Raw genomic sequence first — 23139 nt, 5'->3', positions numbered from 1 at the left:
GCTCCCGTGCAGTGGGACAATGGACCTCTGGCTCATACATGCCAAGTTTCTTCCCACCAGTTAAAAGCTTGAGAAAAACACTTGTTGTGTACACTGGAGCACCTAGGCAATGATTTAAATACCTATAAAAGAGCCATGATTACATAAGCAAGTCAATTTCTTGCAATATACCTATATGCCATGCAGCATGAGAAAAATGGTTGGCCCAACTAGTTCTTGAAATCCATGAAGCTTGAGCTGCCATCAGGAAGCCATCCATCCTCAAGCTCTTCATATTTTGGAAGTGTTATGCCGGTGTGGGCACTAGTAAGGAACTTCATATCCCATGCTTGAAGTAGCTCCTTAGCAGCCGCAATACTTTAAGTGATATAGAGTTTCTCCTTCATCACATTCTCAAATTTGCTCTCCAACCTGGAAATTAGAGCTTATTAACTTTTAAGCTTAATTCCAGCAAGTAAAACCAAATTAGAAAACTGTCACCAAGAATATTCATTTTGAAATAAGGGCTAGATTAAAGTAAAGTAAGGGAACCTCACATCTTTGAAACTATAAGTATTTGAGTTTTGATTTTTTATTTACCCATCACTCAAGTTAGTGACATGACTTCCTAAATGCCCAAAGTCAAATATCTTCTTGAAAACCCTATCATGCAATACGTTAGCCTAGTAAAAAGAAGCAAAATAAAACTTTGATAGTTTCTAAAGAAAACTTACATTCAAACCATCATTATTCCCCCCTATGGAACTTTCTTGTGAATTTCTTCTGGTTCCAAAGTTAAATAGTAGGAATATCAGGAATACACTTCAAAAATGAGACTTCTTCAAAAGAGCATATAATTTTTACTACAACTTACTAATGATATATTCAAGCTAATAATTTGAAAAATATGCTATTCATTTTTTCTACCTTAATTTGGGTTTGTGTTTTATATATGTTCGTTCTATTAAAAGTGACTAACTTCTTTTCATGCAACATTAAAATCATCAATACTTCTATCTATAAATTAATGTATTTTATTCAGGTAGTTTAATTTATAGTTGCAATCCATAATATAAAATTGCAAGTTTAAAGCTGATTAATTTAACTTTTAAATAACTTTCAACAAGTCTATAAGAAAAATTAAATAAAGTTCAATAATATTATACAGAAGATAATAATATTTTTATTTTTTTCTATAAATTTACTCTCACTAAAAATTCACATAAAATTATAATTAGTTTTTAATTTTCTTTTTTTTTTTCAAACATGACTATCTGATTTGGGTTTTTTTTTATTGATTTAGTATATATAGTAAAATTGTTTGATGTACCCTTAAATATCTCTTATATCTTTGCAATGCCACAATAATAGTAGAATATGTTCTTGTAAATATTTTTAATCTAATATAATTTTTATCAAACTCATTGCTACTCAAAGTGTAATGTTATAATTTATAATTTTATGCTATTCTTTGAGCTAATAGCTAATGTTTTATTTTCTATGAAATCTTCATACAACTGGGATATTATTAAGAAATGGATTTTATATTTGTATATGTATGAAATATCTTATACCATATTAGATACCATGTCATATATGAAACATGAATGCATAATTTTATGATAAAACATTAGTACAGGTTTCTCTTAAATATTTACATGAGTTTTATCTTTTGTTTCAATATTGAGCCATATATTTTAAATAAATATTTTGATCTTGCTCTAGATATTAATCTGCATTTTTAATCCCTACGTAAGCATAAGGAAAATATCCTATTATTCCAAATGGTAAATAAATTATTTTAAAAATAAACGTTAATTTTTTTAACTACTTGCAATTTTTCATCATCTAAAGTTGCAAGTTTTGCTGTTCCTGGGATTTGTATACTTGTAATCTTGAATGGTCCTTCCCATTGATGAACGAGTTTTCCTCCAAGTTTATCCACATTGCCACAATACCATAATACAAAATCTCCTACTTTGTAATGCACTTTGTTTTTCTTGACTTGTTTGCGATCTTGATAAGCTTTCCTTCTAGCCTGTATTGCTTCGATTGTCCATATTACACTTAGTCTTTCTTCATCGAGTTTTTCAAGCATCGTGAGTCTTTTCTTGATCGATTCTTCTTGATTAATTTCAAGTTCAATGGCCATTCTCAAGGATGGTACTGTATACTCTAGTGGTGTTAACACTTCAAGGCCATAAGCAAACTTGAAAGGTGTAGAATTTGTTGAAACTTTGTAGGTTGTTCTGTAAGCCCAAAGAGCATTGTAAATTCTTTCATCCCAATCCTTAAGGTTTGTCTTGACTATTTTCTTGATTATGTTTTTAAGCGTTTTGTTTGTTGATTCTATTTGTCCATTACCCTGGGGGTAATATGGTGTCGACTTCTTATGGTTGATGATAAATTCTTTAACAAGAATGTCGATGGTCTCATTCAGAAAATGTGTTCCTCGATCTGTAACAATTTCTTGTGGTAATCCATATCGTGTTATAATTGTTTCATAGAGAAACTTGGCTGTATTTTTTGCTGTGGCTTTCTTTAGTGGGAGAGCTTCTGCCCATTTTGTCATATAATCAGTAGCGACCAAAATATATTGATTTCCTTTACTACTTTTTGCTATAGGTCCAACAAAATCAAGTCCCCAATGCTGGAAGGGTTCCAATGCCATTGTTGGATTGAGTTCCTGAGTTTGTTTCCTTAGTGGAAACTTCATTCTTTGACATATGTCACATTCTTGACAATGCTAAGTGGTGTCTTTCCAAAGTGTCGGCCACCATAATCCAGCTTGTAACACTTTCCTGGCTGTAATTTCTTTGACAAAATGACCTCCTGATCTTCCTGCATAAGCTTCATCGAGTAGATCCTTAATCTCTTCTTGTGATTCTATGCATCTTCTCAAGATGTTGTCATGTCCAAGCTTATATAGTTTGCCTCCCACAACTGAATATCGTCATGTCCTCAAGACGAATTTTTTCTTTTGATCGTTTGTGAAGTAGTGATTTGGGATCTTGGTTGTCATAAAAAATTTGTAAATATTCTGGAGCATTCCTTGAGTTGTGACCTTAAAAAGGTGTGAATAAGCTTTATTTCGTTAAAGTGGGAATTGTCATTATCCCACTTGTAAAATAAGGTTTCCAAACCTTTATATAGTATATAAATATAACAAAATTCAACTGCATTGAGGCACATGCCATTTTATTTTAAACAAGGAAATGTCTACTCAATCACTTCTCCTCCCCCTGCCACTGCTTCACCTCTCTCTTCTCCTTGTCATCGTCGTCCAATTTCTTTCCATCCTTTTAATATTGGCTCAGTTGCTCCGAGTCTAGGTGGAGCCCAAGTCCCCATTCAATCTTTACTTTCCCCTTATTAATAAAACAACTTCGTAGACTTCCAATAACATGCTGTAACACTTCTAGTATAATGCAAATCCTCTCAAAGAATTGTATTTTAATATTAATACAATGGCATGGAACCCCATGCCATAATAAGTTACATTTTTAAATAAATACATGCCATCTTAGACTGTTATTTTTTGCCTCCAACGCCTATACAATAATCTTGGAATTTCATCACTCTCCACACTATCAGGATTTAAACCCAATAGTAATGCCATCTCTTCTCTAATACGTCCATGCTCATGTTCAGTGGTCGAAGAACCCATCCGGTTGAGCAGATTATGGAGATGCGGATAGTGCTTGGCTAGACAATATACATGCCATAAATGATGACTGGTGTCTGTCCGATCAAATGGCTTCTGATATACCGTTCCATCTGCCATTTGGTTAATTTCTGCAGCCACCTCCTGGACTGGCCGGTTCTCTATCACCATCGCTCCAAGCCGTTTTGCAAGGTCCCCCAGAACATACGGTTTCTTCTCCCTAGTTTCCATACTGCAAGAGATGGGGTGCACTGCATATGTGTGCGTGTTCGCTGCAGTTTTAATCGGCGAGTCATCGATGATGAGGATTTCACTTGACCTAGCAGTCCGGTTCATCACTACAGCCTCTGGCTTGACGAAGATGGGCTTGCTACCCCTCACATGGACCATAGTCAAGCAATCCTCCTGCGTTAGGAGAAAGTCAAATGGTAATATTACTCGCGTCTGATCGTGCATCATCTGTAGCAACGTTAATGCATTGTGGCGCATTATGGATGTCCAAACTCCCAATTGCAAATTGAACCCGGCCCTCTGTTTTAAGTGTCGCATGGTCATTATTAGATCCCGCAGTTTCTCCCGTGTGATTAATGTGAATCTGTCTCTTTTGACCAACTTGCGACTGCAAGCTTTGGAGGGTGCAGTGACATTCGAGGACGAGCCATGCTCATGGGAGAAAAGGACACCGTTCAGATAAAAAATGATACAGTACCTTCGCTGTGACTCTGAAATGAAATGCGTCAGCATAAAAAATGGTACAAGTCAATTTTACCATCTACAATATTAGCGAATGGTGCTCCCGATGGTCGTTGAGAGGGTTTTGGTCGAGGAAACGTGAAGGGCGGAAATACTCTCCTCTGCAATGTGGGGTCAATCGCATCCGATGGCATGTGGGCACATGCCATTTCAGCTGTAGACTCTGGTACAACTGGCTCAACAGTGGCATGGGGTGGTTCCGATGGCGTGTGATCACACGCCATTTCAGCTGATGCCTCTGTTGGCAAAGTGGACATGACTGAACAGGCAGCAAGGGCGGTGTAGGGAGGTTCCAACGGCACGTAGTCAGACAATTGGGCACACGTTGAGTCCGTTGGAAATGAGGATACGACCGGCTCGGCGGCTGGGGCGGCCTCATGCGGGTCCAATGGCGCCTGGTCACCGTCAGTTGGATACGTGGACAAGATTGACTCAGTGGTATGGGCAGCATCAAGTGGAGCGTGGTCAGCTTGCTTGGCGTTGATATGGATAGTAGCCTCCACCAGCTCTGATGACTCTTGCAGGCAAGTAGAGTCCATTGGCGGATCCATATGCATGTCCAAATATCTCCTTTCGATTCAGATGGTATCCTCCCTACTGGCTACTAAAAACAAACTTATTAGCACATTGAATCGACTATACTGTATTTACCATCAACTGCTATTGAGGAACTAGGACCGATATCACTTGGGCGCACTGCTGATTCTGAAGGATTGGACATACGTTTCAACCCTTGCTTGGCACTATCCTTCCTCGACACTAAAGGCTAGAATTTGTATCTTAATTCAACTGAATAATCTCTACTTACCATTTGCTTTGCAACCTACATGGACAATGTTAGAAATGGTAAAAGGTTAGGAATGGATGTACTATTATTTACCTGATGGTTTGTCTTGTATGACCTTCCTCCGCTGCTCTTTGGCCACCTCAGCCTGGCCATTGTCGTCATCATCGTCGTCGTCGTTATTGTGATTGTCACCATTGTGAGGACCATCCAAGTCCTCTTCGTCCTCCTCTTCTTCGTCCTCCTCTTCTTTGTCCTCCTCTTCGTCCTTCTGCTCTTCCTGCTCATTATTTTTCTCTGGCTCCTCATCCCCCTCCTGCATTTCTTCCATAGGCTGCTCAGGCTGGATGGCTTGTTCTTCTAGGACCATCTTGGGAAAATCATCTGGCCGAGTCTCCATCTCAAAATACAAGACATCCATAGCCTGTTTTAGTGCGTGACCTAGGACCGTATCCTCACCCGACTATCTTAACATGGTTTCTGCACGTTCTTGCACCCTTCGAAGACGACGAGATGAGAAAAACGTGGCCCTGACTTGAAAAGCATCCCTCATCCATTGTACCTTTCCATTGAGATTGGGGAAGGGGAGTCTGCCATAGGAATCTGAGTCAGGAGGTGGTGACCACGAGGCATTACCTATCATCTTTTCGTTGCCCTTCTTCCTTTTCGAATTAAACGCCTCTGATCCCGACAACTGTCCAACGTGCTTTCACTTTTTATGACCACTGTCAGTTTGAGCTTGGCTGGTGCTTGCCTGTTTTGCCTTTGAAGAAGTGTCTCCTGCAAGGAATGGCATGAGACCACACGCCATTGCAAATATAATTTGTACCTCCTTTTTTCCTATTGCTTGTCTGTTTGTCCTTCTTCGACGCGCCACCAGTGCGCTTTTCAGTCCTCGTGTCTGAATATTCACAACGATCTATAATCAAAATGGTGTGAGGCCTCACGTGACCTTACCTTGTGCAGGTTGTGAGCTCGGCCTAACATGGGTATCTTCAACAGTAGCTGTTAACGCCGTTTCAGCATCTGGGGGTGGCCACGCTCCTGCATACAGAGCTTGTGAGATAACATTTAAACTTAAAGTGCGTACTCACCAGGTTCGCAGAGAAGATACTGTTTTTCTTTGGCAACTGTAATTATATGCTTCATTGAAGTCACCTCTTCAATGGAGTTTGTCACCGCAACACACGGGACACCCTTGAGTAGTGCGGCTCGAAAGAATAGTCCGCCGCAGTTATACTCGACAACGCATTTGCCCTTGGAGTCGGAAGCAGGTGCTATTGCGTTGAAGACCCAGCTGAGCATTTCCCATGCTGCACCTGGAGCTTTCTCTGGATTCGAAAGCTCCATAGCCGTCTTCAGTTCCTCAGGCACGGGTAAATTGACCTCCCTCAGATCAATTCGATCGGCCTTGTCGAACGAAGCTGGGAAGTCACTCCAGTCCCACTCTGCTGCAGGACCAATAACAAGGGCGAGTGTGAAGATGCGGACATTCGTCGGTATCTTCTTCTTAGCCATTATCCCATGGATCTCCCGCATCTCCTTGCCTTTCAACCGAGCCTTCACCTCGTTCAAGGCCTTCCAGAACTTGTGATAGGATTCGGAGTCGTAGATCATATAGTGGACTGAAGATTCCACCTCCGCAAGTCCCACCATTAAGTCAATGATGGAGCTGACTTCGTCTGCATGAGTGATCTCCTCGTTTGTGAAGTCCATCACACAAAAGATGTTTTTGACCTGCTCATCTCCGCGGGAAACGATGCTCCTCCACCTTTGATCCTCATCCGAATTCACGTATACCCGGTAAGGTTCTCGATAGGCCTCTGTTGCGGGGTCGAGCTGTTTCTGAAGCCGGCGGTCGACATCCCTCTTAATGAAATTTGGATACTGATCCAACTTCTCAGCTTTACTTTTCGTGGCATCCCGCAGCAGATCGATGAACTTGGGGGCCCCCTTCACGTAGTCGTCGATGTCTTCATTTGACAACTCCAACTCTTCCATCATCTCTTGCGTGGTGTCGATGCTCACCCTCTCCACGGCCACTTGCTCGAAGATCCAATCCTTCAATAGCACACGAGCTCTCAGAGTCGTGCACAAGTCCTCGTATGTCACAATATGGCGGGAGTCATTTTGGTCTTGTTGAAGACTACCTCACCACGTAGAAGAGCATTAGCCACTGTCTGAAGGTCGCCGTCATCTTGAGACCGCAAGAAACGCAAGGCGTTGAGCTTCAAATCATTGGGCTTCCGGCCGTCCTCCACACCCATTGAGTTTAGCAACTCCCCGTCATGGTACCTCCTCCGCACATCTACCCATTTGTCAAAAACAACTTTTGTTGTGAGTAGAATGTTATGGATGCTGAGTGTGTCATTGACCCCCAGTGTTTTCGAGAGAAGACTCGAGAATTCCTGCAATGGAAATGGTGTGAGGCCACATGCTATGCCACATGCAACGAGGCTTACCTGCCAGGCGCTAGTTGCTAGTGCAAGTCCTTGTCCTGGTTTTTGTGGCTTCTTCAGTTGAACCCAGAGCTTCCGTGTTCATGCCAATGTCTCGTGCAGACCCAATTTGTAGCATGTTTCTTGCTTGACATTCTGTGCGTGGGAGATGGATATGATAGATCGGAGGGGCGAGTTGCCTTTTATCAGGCGGACAACTCTTGTTTTGAAGACTTTCTTCACCTCCTCGCCCACCATAATATCCACAACTATCTCTTGCATCGCCAAGCTAGAATGCTGCCTGGAGACGGCATAGAACCGGATGTTCTGATCGTCCAACACCTTCCTATTGATCAAGTCTGGAAACCTCGTCTCGCCCTTCATTGTTCGGTAGTAGGGGATCACGTCTGCGATGTCGGGTGTTACTAGACTTGCTAGCATCTTCTGCTTCATTTTCTCCACCCACTCATCAGGTACTAGCCTGTGGCTGTATTTGCTTTGGATGTCGATACGGCTCACGTCGATTGTATATACTTTGTTGGAATAGTAACAAGTACTATTATCTGTGACGATTTTTGCTGCCTCTTCTTGCTTTTTCTGCTCTTTGCAGCTCTTCTTTTTGGTGGGTGTAGTGTTCGAACCCGAGGCAATGGCATCACCGAGTAGCTTCTTTTTTGGAGCAAGAGAGTCGAACGTCGGCTTGAGCTTGACCACCCTTTTCTGCTTCGGGGTAGTTTCCAGATCGACCCCCTTCCCCTTCGCTTCGCGAACTGGAGGCACTCTCAACGGCTCAATGTTGGAATATAGTTTTTGAACATCGCCGTAGGTGAGGTCCGTGGATTCCATGTGATCTTCATAGACCTGCAGCGTCTTTGAAATTGTGGGCCTCCTGGACAACCTCTCCTTAGCTCCCTCTAGGAATTCCTCATAGCTGCTACCCCCCTCCGGGAAGCCGTTAGGATGTGCAAGGTGGATCTTGAAGGCGGACGCTGTCTCTACCACAAGTGCCAGTCCATATTCTTGCATGGAACTGCATGGAGTGTCTGTCACTTGGATGAGGATCCCCATGCATTCTTTTCTCCCACCATCTGTGTTGTACAGCCTCAGATCCTCGCCTTCCATCCCGAAAGTCCAACTGGTGAGCTCCTCCCCCTTCTCTGCATCCACATTGACAGTGGCTGGAAGAAGAACGCAATTCCTCGCCTGTTCAAAAATGCACAACAATTAGAACTGACAGATGAAAAGCTAGCAGCTGGAAATAACGTGAGGCCACACGCCATTCACCACTACATCAGATGTCTTGAGGCTGCATCCTAAGATGGCGTGAGGCTAGACGCCATCTGTAACCGGACTGCACTCAAGAGCCCAATCGGTGCATGCCAATGTTGCTACTGAATGGCATGTGGCCTCATGCCATTTTCTACTTGGCCTAAAAGACTTACCATTTGAAGCCGAATGGAGGCCGTGACAATCGAGGCCGGACTCGCTGGCGAATGTGCACTGTGTGTGCAGCGGATCGTAGCAACAAGGCTACTCTGCCACTTAACAGTTGGAGAGTGGCGCTGAAATGATTGGATATTCCAAAGCATCTTGTATTTCCAAAAATGGCAGATGTTCAGCTAAATAAAGAAATTCTATCTGTTTCTATTTTTCTCTCAAATCAATATTATAGCGTGTGGGCTCATGCAATTTTGAACCAAAGAAACCCAAAAAACGTTGGACCCAAAATATTTTTAAAAAACCCAAAAAACCCTAAACATTTTAAACCCAAAAATCCAGGCGTCCTGTGGCATTATTCCTTGAATGGCGTGTGGGCGCATGCCATTTTCAGGGCCAAATGCTGAATGGAGAAAAATTCCCTTTCAGTGCAAATGCTGCAAGAGGCAGATGCCGAGCACAAAGGATTGTAACTACCTCACATGACACAGATAAACTTTTCTCTATTTGGCAAAGATAAACTTTATAGCGTGTGGGCTCATGCAATTTTGAACCCAAAAAATGCACCAAAAAATTCTCGGCGTCATCTGGCGTTATCTCTTGAATGGCGTGGGGCCGCATGCCATTTTCAGGGGCACATAGGAGTATATTCCTAGGATATTCTGACACGTGCGAGATTTTTTTGAGTTTTCTGGAGATCCAACCGTTAGATCGCAACTAGATTTAACAGAATGGTATACAATGTCTTACTTGATGACCCTGCAAAGAAGCATCTCGATCGGACACTACATGAGACCACACGAGCCTTACAATGTTTCAGGGGCATTTGCCATAGATCCGACCGTTATTTTGCTCCAAGATTTTACAGTTTGGTGTGCATTGACCTTTCCATTGACACTGCAAAGGGACATCACAATCAGATGCGGGATCACAAGAAACTAACTTCACTAACTCTGGTTTCACCAAGATCTACGTAAGGAGTTATGAAATGAAAGGACCCTCTCTATTGAAATGTGTTTATGGTCCTAGGGGCATTGTGACATATCAAAGGATTTTGCATCAAGTTCTGTATTTGCATGTTTATCAAGCTACTGAATTGCTAAACCCTAAACCCTAAACCCTAAACATGTGGCAAATGCTGCGTGAAGAAAGATGCCCTTTCTGGGCAAATGCTGTAATAGGCAGATGCCGAGCAGATGTATTTCAGGCTAGCGAAGGGGACAAACGAAAGCTAGCTATAAACATGACGGGATGCAAATAGATTACTAGGCTGGTCCTGCGAAAATCAAAAACCATAATTGAAAACATTGAAAATACAAAAAGAAAGGTTTATAATATTTTTGAATTTTAAGCAACCAAAGTAGGGCATGTGTTTGTAAGTTTAAAAATGCCTCAACCACTTAAATTCCCAAGTAAATAAAGCTGTTTCTATTTTTGGTACAGGTAAACTTTATAGCGTGCGGGCTCATGCAATTTTGAACCCAAAAATGCACCAAAAAATGCTCGACTAGCATTATTCTTTGAATGGCGTGTGGCCTTATATTGCCATAAATGGACGTACACACACAGCATAATTATTCCTTTACACGGCGAATAATCTTGGCGCAGATCGCTGACATGGCATGGCAAAGTTCGAATCACTGACATGGCACAGCTGGATCGAGGCAAGGACATGATGTGACAAAGTTCAACCTCCGACAGCAAAGTCTAGAAGCTACTCAGTTTGAAATTTGTCAGAGGAGTCATAAGATCTGGTTTGTCAGAGGATTTGATGTGACGTTCAAGCGTGTGTTATTTTTGAATTCTCGAACTCATTCCTAGGTCTATCATTTTTGTGCGCCGTGTTCTTGGTTCCGCTGAGCGCAGTGAGCGCTGCTTGTGTAAGCGGCGTTGTGAGCTGTGGTTTATGCGTCTACGAGCGGTTGCGGCATTGCGAGCGCCATTGCGAGCGGCAGTTTATGCGAGTGGCAGTTTGTGCGAGCGGCGCTACGAGCAGTTGCAGTGTTGCGAGCGGCACTGTCTTTGGTGTGGCTACCGCTTCCTCTTGATATTCGGCACTTGTGCTTCCTGGTATGTTCACCATGGAATGGCTTAGGACCACATTTAGAAATGGCATGAGGCCACATGCCATCTTGGGCCCTTGCAATTTCATGGCTAGCGTATTGTCATGTATGTTTTTACTTGCCTGCAGCTGTGTGTATATCAAGATGGCATGAGGCCTCATGCCAATTTTGTGAATGCGAAATTTCACGTGGGTGTCAATAGCATGTTTGAATAATGGCATATGGCCTCATGCTATTGAGGTTGTTTGGTATGTTATGATTTAGGCCATTCTCCAATCATTTTTTGTATGGTTTTAACGTCTTTTTTGCACTTTCAGAATGGCCTTCAGGGTTGGGGAAAAGGTTTACATTTTGAATGGTGGGAAGAGAGTTGCAAAAGGGACCCTTGTGTCTATGGATCGGAACTTTGTTATACACTGTGAAAGGCTTGGGGAAGGCAATGCTGCTGTATCAGTAGAGACTGTCTTCGATGGGAATGTGGTCGCTATTGAACGAGGAGAGATGGTCGTCGGGGTAAATGTTGTTGTTGCCTTGAAAAATCTTCAGAAGAAAGCAGATGTTGGGGACAGCGCAAGTGCGACGCATGTTCCCTCCGTGGATCTTAAGAACCGTGCTACATGGATTCAGGCAAAGGTGTTTCTAAACAACCCCGAGGGGGAGGTGGTAGCTGAGGGCTTAGCCACAGTTGTCGATCCAAGAGATGCGGTTGCTAATCAAGAATTGGGCTGGGATGATATTGGAGTTGCGATTTTAGAGGTTGTTGACACAGAAGAAAACAGTCTGACTATTGGAAGCATTGTGTGGTGGAAATTGAGGCACTTAGTGTTTGAGAATGTGAAGGATTCACAATCAAACACCACTACAACTGATGATAGAACATCTCTTCATGGGAAAAGAAAGTACACCTTCCTAAAGCGCAGCCAAAGGGATCTGAGCAACGAACCGAAAAGGCAGAAAATGGCGATGGAGGTTCGAATGGTCTCGACAGTTGTTTGTTGCAAGAGGAGGTGCTGTCAACATGCTGATTGGGATGCTATTGAAGAGGAGAGAGCAAGATACAAGACATTGTCCTGGAAGGCAGCTCGCAATTTTGTGTATGAGGCATTACGGTCATCTGTTGATGCTTCAGAACATCAGGTGGGGGGCATGGTCTTCCAGAGGGGTTTGGTCTGCATGAAAGCATGGAGAATCATTTATGGAGTCCCTCGAACCACATTCTACAGAATCAAAACTGAGTTCGAGGAACAAAGGGTTCAACAGGCAGTCCATGGGAATGACGGTACGCATAAAACCAAGGGTCATGTTGTATATGGAGAGGCAATCTTCAAGAGGTTTGTCGAGACATGTAGCGAGCAGCAACCACATAAAACCCGCCTCTTGGAAGATGGAACACGAGACACCCAACGAGTTCTCCCTTCCATGTATACCAAGGGGGCCATATTGGAAGATGTGAATCGGGAACTCCAGAGTAATGGCTACAGGAAGCTGAGCCAATCTAAATTTAGTAGATTGTGGAGCAACAAGTTCAGGAATGTGAGTATAGGAAAGTACTCCAGCTTTTCAAAGTGTGACGAGTGCACTGCTATCAAAATGGCTTTGTCGAAGAATTCTTGCAGCGCTCAAGAGCAAGAGACGTTGGTTAGAAGGCGGCTCGACCACAACATCGAGCAGAGAAGCTGCAGGACTGCATATTATCATAACAGGATTCTCTCCATGGAGAGACCTGACTCTTACCTCTGCATCATCCACGACAAAATGGACCAGAAAAAGACGTGCTTACCTCGACTCAATCCTGCCCCCAAGGCAATCTCTTCATCCATGCAGCTGCCTGTGTCTCTGTTTGGCATAATCGCTCATGGGCATGGTGCCCAGAACTATGGGAACTTCTTTGTACCTCTATGGGGTGGCGGGGGTGCAAACATGATGATTGCGTCCCTAGCAAAACACTTAAGGTCTCTGCAAAGTGTGCAGACTGAGCTGAACGGCCAACCCTTGCATAAGGCCCTTGTCGATCGAACCCCATACAGGGTTCAGCTGGAGGAGGAGCAAAGGCTTGTAGTATTGCGTGGGGCCCCATGCCATCCCAGTGAATATGTTGGCCGTCAGATTGTAGGGTTATCACGTGAGGCCTCATGCCATTCCGACGAGGCTGATCGCCCGGTGAATGCACAGCCTCATCCAAACGAAGCAGAATCTCAAGGAAGTTCTTGCGGCCGATGTGGCCTTCCACCCCATCTTCTGCTCCAAACAGACAATGCTGGCAGTGAGAACAAAAACATGTACATCTTCGCGTACTTGGCGATGCTTGTTGCCAAAGGCATATTTGAAACGGTTACACTTGGCTTTCTCATGGTTGGGCAGACTTATGAAGACGTCGATGCCATGTTCAGTCACCTGGCAGAGTCCCTCCGGCGATCCAATGTCCTCACCCTCCCACAACTCTACGATGAATTCCAAAATTGCATCAAAGGCACTGTTGAAGCTGCACTTGTGACAGAGGTTCCAGACTTTAAGGGGTTTGTAAGAGGCTACATCAGGGACGGATCTGAAACGCTGATTGGCCACTCCAAGCCTCTTCAGTTTCATTTCAGCATGCGTGACGGTGCTCCAGTGATGAGGTACAAGATGAGAGAATGGGACACAATGTGGCTGCCAGTGGACGGCATTGAACTCTTCAAGAGAGATCCCATAACTGGGGAACCTATGATTCCTTAGGGTTCCCCACGGCCAATGCACCCGGATGGACTCAAAGATCAGGAAAGTATAGTGGCCGGGATTAGACAGCATATTGCCTTCTGGAAGAGGGGGTTGGTGTTTGGTGGAGAATCCTATTTTCAGAGGTGCAAGCCTTTGCTCGAATACTGGGAGAAGATTATATCTGCTATCCAAAATGGGCCGGTTGTATATGAAGAATTGGAAGAGTCCTTTTGGCCAGAACCCAGAGCACCAGATAGTAGCGGAACAATGTCCTCTGGAAATGCAGTGACAGATAACGATGTTGAGGATCACTATTGTGGGCCGAGGAACAAGAAGCCGGATTCAGCATTCAATCCAGTACAGGTCTGCAAAGGAATGGTCGTGCTTATCAGACCCAGTAATAAAAAACAAATGATATGGGTGGGGCGCTGCATCAGTGATGCAGAGGAGGACGCGGAAACTAACTCCTTCAATGTAACTGTGGAGTGGTTCAAGCCAAGTTCTGGATATACGAAGGATTGCCTAGAAAAGAGATGGGTGCTGAATCCAAGGGATCCCAGCATGAGCATATCGGTGGATAATGTTGTGCATGGTTGGATGCAGAAGCAGAGTGCCACCATCACCTTGCCAGACCATGCAAGAGATGCAGCAAGAGCATTCATAACCCGGGTTCAAGGTGAGATTCATTAATATTCCTTTACTAAGTTTCTAATGTATTTTATTTCAAGGTGAACAATCCGAATCTGAATCAGAGGAGGCGTGATGGCATGTGGCCTTACGCCATTCCTAGGTGAGATGATACAAATAACAAGTATAAATTCTTAGTTGTTCTAGCAAATCTTACTTAAAGTTCAAGGTGAACAAGCCGAATATGAATTCATCGGATTGTTATAACAAATTGCGAGGTGATGGCATGAGGCGATACGCCATTTGAGAGTGGTAGCCATTCCTATATGAGGTGAGTGAAATATTTATTAGAAATACCTCATTCAATTGTGCACTTCTAAGTCTTGGTCCACTCAGTACTATTTGCATGTTTTTATTTTAATTCTTTCTCTAAAATGTTATTTAGCATGTGGCTTCATGCCATTGCTCTCCACAATCATGCATTGAATTTTTCTATCCTTGCATAATACTTCTCCATATATATAGCATGTGCGCACATGTGATATGGTTCATTAGGCCTAATATAGTGTGTGAGGTAAAACAAAGATGATGTGACATATGCATTTACCAATCACACGTGCATAAATCTAATAATATGGCGTGTGGCCCATATTAATGGCACATAAACCTATATTGTGGGCTTACGTGCTTTATGTACCATCATTCCCTTGCAGCGTGTGTGTTGGTTTCCTTTTATAACACAACGAACTCCATATTTTAGGGTGAAGAGCGTTCTCATGGCAAGCACAAAATCTGTAAGTGAGGCAGAAAAGGAGACGGAGAAGGAGATAGGTGAAGATGTAGAATATATAAGTCTTCCAAACTCCCCGTACTATACTCCAGGTGATCATTTTTCTGAACAAACGGCAACATTAACAACTATCGAGAACGCCCCAGTAACGTCAGAGACAACAATCCAAAGCAAAACAACTGACCCGGAGAAGGATGATAGTACCGCTGAGAGTACCAAAAAGGAGGTGTCCACTAGCGCTTAGGCTTATAATGGCGTGTGCCCTCATGCCATTTACTTGATCACTAAATACCTTTTTCCCTTTGCACTAGTATATCTTAATACCGGTCTGAGAAATAGAATGGCATGTGCCCTTAGGCCTTTTACTAAATCACCTTTGAAAGAAATGCAAGCCTCTATGTCGTAAAAAAAAGGTACTAAAGAAATTCCTTAATAATATGAATGTTATTTAGTTTCATGAAAATTTCAAGGGTCAAATGAGTTAAATGACTTCTCCAGACTAGCAATGCCTCTTGCTACACCTTCACAATTAGATTTGTTAGAAAAAGATAACATTGAATAATATTTAAATGTTCTCACCATTAAGTTATATGTCTGGCTAATAGGAATGACGTTCATCTTGGAAAGCTCACCACACGCTCAATGAACAAATAAATAGTGTGTGCGCACATGCCATCACTCTTCTTTAGCTTCAGATTCGGCTTGTTCACCTTGACAATGAGATTTATTATACAACCAGATGGACTTAGTCTGGACATAAAGTCACTGCGCTAGTCACCATGCCCCAGATATGTCTAGCCCCTAGACAAAAAACATATAATTTCACGTCATTTTCAAATACTTGAAAATTTGTACCTAGTCCCATTTTACTGAATAAATCCCACTTTAACGAAATAGAGCTTTTGCCACGGAATTTTAATTCATATATAGTTAAAAATTTAGAAATGTATAATTTAAATATAAAATTACTATAAGACTACTAAAAACTACTTACTATTTAGCAATTATGTAAACAAACTTAGATTATGAAAAATATCAATAATTTTATTAAAAGCTTAGATCTAGCACATTACTATTTATATAATAATATTATTATATTTTTTCATGGTACTATATCTATTATAATGTAATAACATCTTCTGAATATAATATGACATAATAGTTAAATTTATATTATTTTTATTTTATTTTAAGATAATATATTTTTGTATCAAGATTATCATTTGTGAATAAGGTGTTGTTATTGATGTTTATCCCCTCCAATTCTTCATTTTCTGAATTAGATTGTTGATACTTTAATTATAAAGAACATATAAATAAAAAATAGTCTTAGATCTGATATATTACAATATACAAGAAGAATATAATGATATTTAATATTTTTTAAAGTATAGCATAATATAATTATCAAAATATAATATAGATTTTAAAAATTATTTCCTAAAGGAATTTTTAAGAAAGGACCATTTGATAATAAGATTGAAATGGTGACCTTTGTGGGCCAAACTTATGTTTCTATGCTCCCTGCCACCACAAGCTATTCTAAGGAAGCTCTTGAATCTAGTGTCAGGCAATGCAACTGATGTTAGATCTCTTCCTCTAGCAAGGATATGTGTCTATCTAGGTATTTGCAAAGGTGATAAAATCCAATTCTGTTTTTCTTCCACATTTTGTCTTGGGTGATTCATTTGGTGACCCTTCTATGAAATTTCTTAAGCACAATTCTCAGGAATGGAGCTCTACCTCAGCTTCACAAAAATTGCTCAATGAAAAAAGTAGCACTACAAAAAAACTTTATAAACTAAATTATAAGGAATTGAGCAAGCATGTCAAGGAAAAGACTACACATACCTCAAGTGGTCATCAGGTAAAGAGCAATAAGAGCAGCAGGAGACTGGACTAGTGCTGTGTAGCATTTAAAAGGCTGCAAAACATAAGTGAGGCACCAGACACCAAGAAAAAGAAAAAGAAATGAAAAAATGATCAAAAGAATCATTGAACACGAGCAAGGTAAGCCAGAAACTTGCTTAGAAATCTCAGCCGGCATGAACAACAAAGTTCCTTACCTTGTTACTACTACCAGTTGCTACTGAGATTTATAGCTTTGATTCTAATTTGTGTCTTCTATGGCTTTTGGTTTTTCTTATGACCTACTTGAGCAACAAATCACAAACATTATGCAGTGATGGAAACAGCAACAAGTTAGTGACCCTTGTGTGGAAATCCACATTCGCAGCTAAGTTCTTAGGTGTTGTGTCATAATTTTGAGGAATGGAGCTCTATCTGGGCTGCATTCAAAACTAAAGAATGATTGAAATCAGCAAACATGACGACAGATGATGTACTTGCTGACAAATCTTGCAGATGGTGTCCTCTTTTTTGTTGCACCCATGCTACACACGCTTTTGATTAGCATACTACCAAACACAAAAGAGAGAAAAAAAATGAGGAAGAGCCAGAAACTCGCTTAGAATTCTCAGACGACACAAAGAACAAAGTCTCTATCTTCAACCTGCCACAACAAGAGCACGGGATTTCGGGATTCCTAGCCCCATCCTTTGCATGCCAGATTTTAGTGATGGTGGCTTTGCAAAGTGATCCTTGTGATGGTGGTGATGCTGTTGAACATGAAAAAACTGGTTTTGGATCAGGAGCAATAAGCTGGTTCCATTCTGATGGAAATGGGATTTGCCATAATAATATCTTATAAAATAAAAATATTAATAAACCTATAATAAAGAACATACTTTACCAATAGATCAAGAGTGTGTAAGACATTTGTAACTTATCATATAAAAAATAATTACTATGACATTTAAATGATGAAAAGACAAAATAATTGAGAAGAAAAAAAATAGAATAAGAAGGAAATTTTATAGAAATAAGAATTCAAAATGTTAAAAAGAGTGGTCTAAATGAACTTCTCATGAAAAGAGATTCAGGTTACAAAGTAGTAAGAAAACTCCCGATTAAATATATAGATTGTTAGGAATAATGTTAAAAATAATAAACTATGCTTCATCAGGATTATAATTAGGTGATATCATGCTAGAAGGTATGATTATAAAAGTTTATGGAAGTTATGACTTCAAAAGCTCTAATAAAGTTTGAAACTTGCATTAATTTTATTCAAGATTCCCTCTAGCAAATGGATTTTAAATCATATAAAGCTAACAATTTAGAAAATTTAAGTTCAAATATAAACTTAAAATTAAATTATTAAAAACAGATATTATCTAAAGGAGAACATAATTATTAAGAAACATATATTTTAAAAATATTAATATTTTATATAAATTTATATGTAGCGCCTAAATAATAATAATAATATTTTTATTATTGTACTATGTGAATATAAAGGTGTTGGTTCCCCTTGGCTCAGTAAGGGTTGTTAATCAATAGTTAATAACAATATTGATATCTCTGAGAGGGGGCAGTGAGCATTGTGTTTATTCCAGATGTTTTTAGTAATTTCAAAGAGTTGTAATCATAAATGTAATTTTTAACATAATCATAATTATAACATACATAGCTAAACATAATTTAATCTTTATATTAAAAATTCCTTCCATAATTAACTCTATCACCAACACACGTCAGAACATAATAAATATAACTAATAAAATTATATCACATTTAAAAATTTGATTGTTGAGTGAATTCTAGGTTATTCTATAAATAGAATTGCTTATTATGGAATCCCATGGCCAGATGAGTCATTTAGAGTTTGAGGTTGGGTAATTAATTTTTTCTTTTATTTGAAAACTATATAATCGATAAAAAATATTAAAAAACCTGATGATTATTTCAAAACTACAAATTTTTCACTTAATGAAGTGTTACTTTAAGTACACTCAAATATAATAATGTTAAAAAATATAAATTTAAAACTCACTTAAAAAACACTTAAACTTCTTATAAATGTAAAAAATATAAACATTTTATGGATTTTAGTACTAATAAAAAATTGATGTATTATATTACATATCATTAAAATTATTTCTGTATATATTTTTATATAGAGAAAATACTTATATAATCTAATATTATTATGTCTATGTTATATTTTTTTAATTAAATTTAAGACATTATAAAAATGTTATTGAGGCTAAATGTTTTTAGAGAAAGGTAAGGTTTTGCTCTGATATTAGGTATTGATGATGTGTAATCTTTTTTTTCCTTGGAATGACATTTTTTTAGATTGCAGCCTTTTGTATTGTGTCTAATATTGTCTCAAACATAATTTTACCTATGTCATATTTTTTTTATATGTTTTCCATGTATCAATGCATAAATTATTAGTCTTAAAAACAGTATTATCACTTTATGATATTACACAAATCTTAGAATATATCTGACTAACCAGCAACTCAATGTGATTAGATTCGTATATGAGTGTGTAATAAGTATCATAAGATTATTGATAAACCTTAAGCTAATTTATAAGATAATATAGCTGGAGTCATTCAACTCTTATATTGTAAGTTATGAAATGTATCATTTTCTATAGTCACTACTTTATTTACTTTTCAACTTTATAGAATATTTTCTATTGTGTCTACTATATACAATCTTTGTACAACAAAATTATATTTAATTTTACTATCATACTATCAAATAAATCAAATACTCTTTGTTCTATAAATGTTTCATTCTATAGATCAAAGAGTATACTGAAATATCTGCTGGGAGATATCATACTGAAGATAAATAGATCTTTTCTAATTCTACAATGTTAGAAATTTGTTAGCTCCTGAGTTTGGACTTCCCAGGAGGTCACCCAGCCCAGTACTATTCAAACCCAAGGACGCTTAACCCCAAGTATCCCAAGACCCTTTAACCGATTGGAAAAGGGGGTGCACTCTTGTTCATGGGCCCTTTCCCTCTATATTTGAACCCCTATGGATCGTCTCTCGAGTCGTTCCCTTTGGTTGCTTACAAAATTTTGACTGTATACAAGGTTAAATTTATCTTCTATTTATCTCCAAAGAAATAGATAATGAGATAATTGTGAGACACAAATCCCCAAGCCCCAAAGTGGAGCCGAAAGGGTGCCACGTGGAAGTGGCTAAAGCAAAGGCCAAACAAGTGTAACACGTTTGGACCAAAAGCTCCGACTTGAAAAGTCAAGAGTGGGAGTGGAACTCCCAACAAAGTGCTCAAGGAATGAGCACGAAGCGAGCAATAAGTGAAGTTCTAAAAAGAGACCCAAAAGGACCAACACATGACACGTGGAAGTGTCCGAGATGGAGTCTGACATGGACCCGAGATAGAGTCCGAGATGGACACGAGATGGAGTCCGAGATGGACCCAAGATGGACCTGAGATGGAGTCCGAGATGGACCTGAGATGGAGTCCGAGATGAAGTCCTAGATGGACCCAAAGTGGAGTCCGAGATGGACCCGAGATAGAGTCTAAGATGGACCCAAGATAGAGTCCAAGATGGAGTCTGAGATGGACCTGAGATGGACCTGAGTGTAAACGATTAAATTTTCCATTCTACTTTAGTTAGTTAACCACACCTCTGACCACTTGGTCCCCTTGCCCAAGCCACACCATCATCAATAATTCAAATCAATGCTTTAAACTAGGAATCTTATTCATTAACCTCACAAGAACTTTATCCTTATTTTAGCCATAAGATCACCTAGTGATCTAACTTTAGCACCTTAATAGGTTTGCCAATATGTACTAGATCTTCTAGACCTTTAAGTTGTTCACCATGACCCTGAGGGCATCCCCCACACTTGGCGGTGCGCCCAAGCCAGCCCTTCCGGCTAAGGGTCCATAGCAACTGAGACTGGGTGTCCCCATCTCGTTCCCACGCCCTTAGTGTGTTTAAGTTAGACTGAGATGGAGTCCAAGATGGACCCGAGATGGAGTCCGAGATGGAGACCGAGATGGAATCGAGACCGAGACCGAGTTCGAGTCCGAAACCGAGACTGAGACCGAGTCCGAGTTCGAATTCGAGTATGAGTCCAAATACTAATATAGGCTGTTGGGTGAAAGCCCAAAGCGATCGTCCCCCAGGAGGGGGGGGGGGGGGGGGGGGCTGCAGGGGGTTCCAAAAGTATAGTAGAGAGAGTGTGGGGGTTGGAGCCCAGTGAAGCCAATTTGGCTAGGAAAGGCTAGTTTGGCCCAAAAAGGCCATATCCAGTGTTAGGTGATGAGTTAACCACTGGGAAGTCCAAGACTAGAGTGAATATAGACTGACAAACGGGGTAGTTTGGTAAAGTGTTCAAGAGCTGGCTCTAGTTCCCTCGGGAGATCGAATGGTTGATGCTCCCAGTCCAAGTGTGGGTGGCACTACCTACTTGGATACCTGGCGTGGCTCAATGAAACTTCACTTTAAACCCATGCCTAGAGCACCAAAAGGTGGAAGGTGGGGAGAGTACCTATGAGGCTCGCGTAGGGCCACAGTGTTCCGAAATATTGTCCCAAAGGCCCAGACTGTGGAAAGGAAGAAGAGCAGTCCTCTGGGGTAGTGACCAAGGATATAGTCGTGTGGGGAGGAAGTCCCAAAGGACCATGGGACTTAGTGGTCGAGCCTGTGAGCCTTGATCCAGTGACTGTGTTGGCAAACACGGCCATGGGCAGAAAAGGGACTCAGTGGGCACCGGAAAAAGGATATTAGGGAAGGCTATTCCCCATGTCTGCAGGCATCCTAAGGATGTTAAGGAGTGGATCTAGGATGATCACTCGTGGACGAATGGCCCAATCTTTGAAAGACGGAACTATAATGTAGGTGGTGTTAGACCACCGGTGTGACCAAAGTGATTGGGCATGGCCTTAGTGTAACACGCTGATATGTTGGTGGTACCTTGGGGTGTCGGTCATGGGATCAGACACGTGACACACTTAGACCAAGTGCAATAGTTATATGGCCTGGATGCCATTCTTGGGGCTAGCAAGTCCCTAAGTCCAAAATAGGATTTATGGAGGTTGTGAGTGAGACTCCTCCAAATGGTTGGAGATGTGGTTAAGTGATTAAAGTAGAATGGAAAATTTAGTCATTTACAATAATAATGCAAGTGTTGGGGAAGATAAGATCATTTTTTAATCATCATTAAATTTGAATTTCAATTCTTTTATTGCTTTTATAAAAAGCTACACAAACCTAAATACAACTACAAGATTGCTACCAAGAGTTTCAAGTGCACACCTCTATGAGTATCATTTGATTTGTTTTATGAAAATAACATTTATACATATATTTCAAGAAGGTGAGAATATGTTGATATTGTAAGTGGACATAACAAAAGCATGTAATTGTTTTATAGACTTTGACCTAAAATATAAGATTAACATAAATAATTAAATTATGATACTCTAGAAATAAATATAGAAAGAATCATGATGAAATTTTTTAAAGGATTTTCTTCATAGTGGGTTTAGTTTTCTTTTGTTTTGTTTAGAAGCTGTAATTGATTTTTTCTAGAATGGAATTCTTGTTAATTAAAGCATATCACTGTTGATTACAATTAGTTACACAACACTTGCAGTAAATCAATCTAGTAATAAAAGTTAGCAATTAACATAGAAAATAACATTATTATATTCATAATAAGATTTAAAGTTGTTAAAGTAATTTTTAAAAAAAATCATTTTTGTTCATCATTCTTTTGTATTATGAATTAGATTGTTCAAACCTCAATTTTATAGTACATAAAACTAAAAATTATATAATTAGATCTAACATACTACTATATATATGAATAATTAAAATATATTTCATATTGCAAGAACCACTGCTTCCTTCTAACTGTAAGAAATTTTTGGCTTTATGAAATACTATAGAATACCATTATCTACATAAAATATAAAAACTATTTTTAATGAAAATTATTAAAAAGGAAACATATTGTCAACTGGGATTTATATCAGTTGTAAGATGGATGTTGTAGAAA

This window comes from Selaginella moellendorffii, unplaced genomic scaffold, assembly GCF_000143415.4.
Source record: "Selaginella moellendorffii unplaced genomic scaffold, v1.0 SELMOscaffold_95, whole genome shotgun sequence".
In the NCBI taxonomy this organism is placed as follows: domain Eukaryota; kingdom Viridiplantae; phylum Streptophyta; class Lycopodiopsida; order Selaginellales; family Selaginellaceae; genus Selaginella; species Selaginella moellendorffii.
This window is presented reverse-complemented; position numbering follows the sequence as displayed.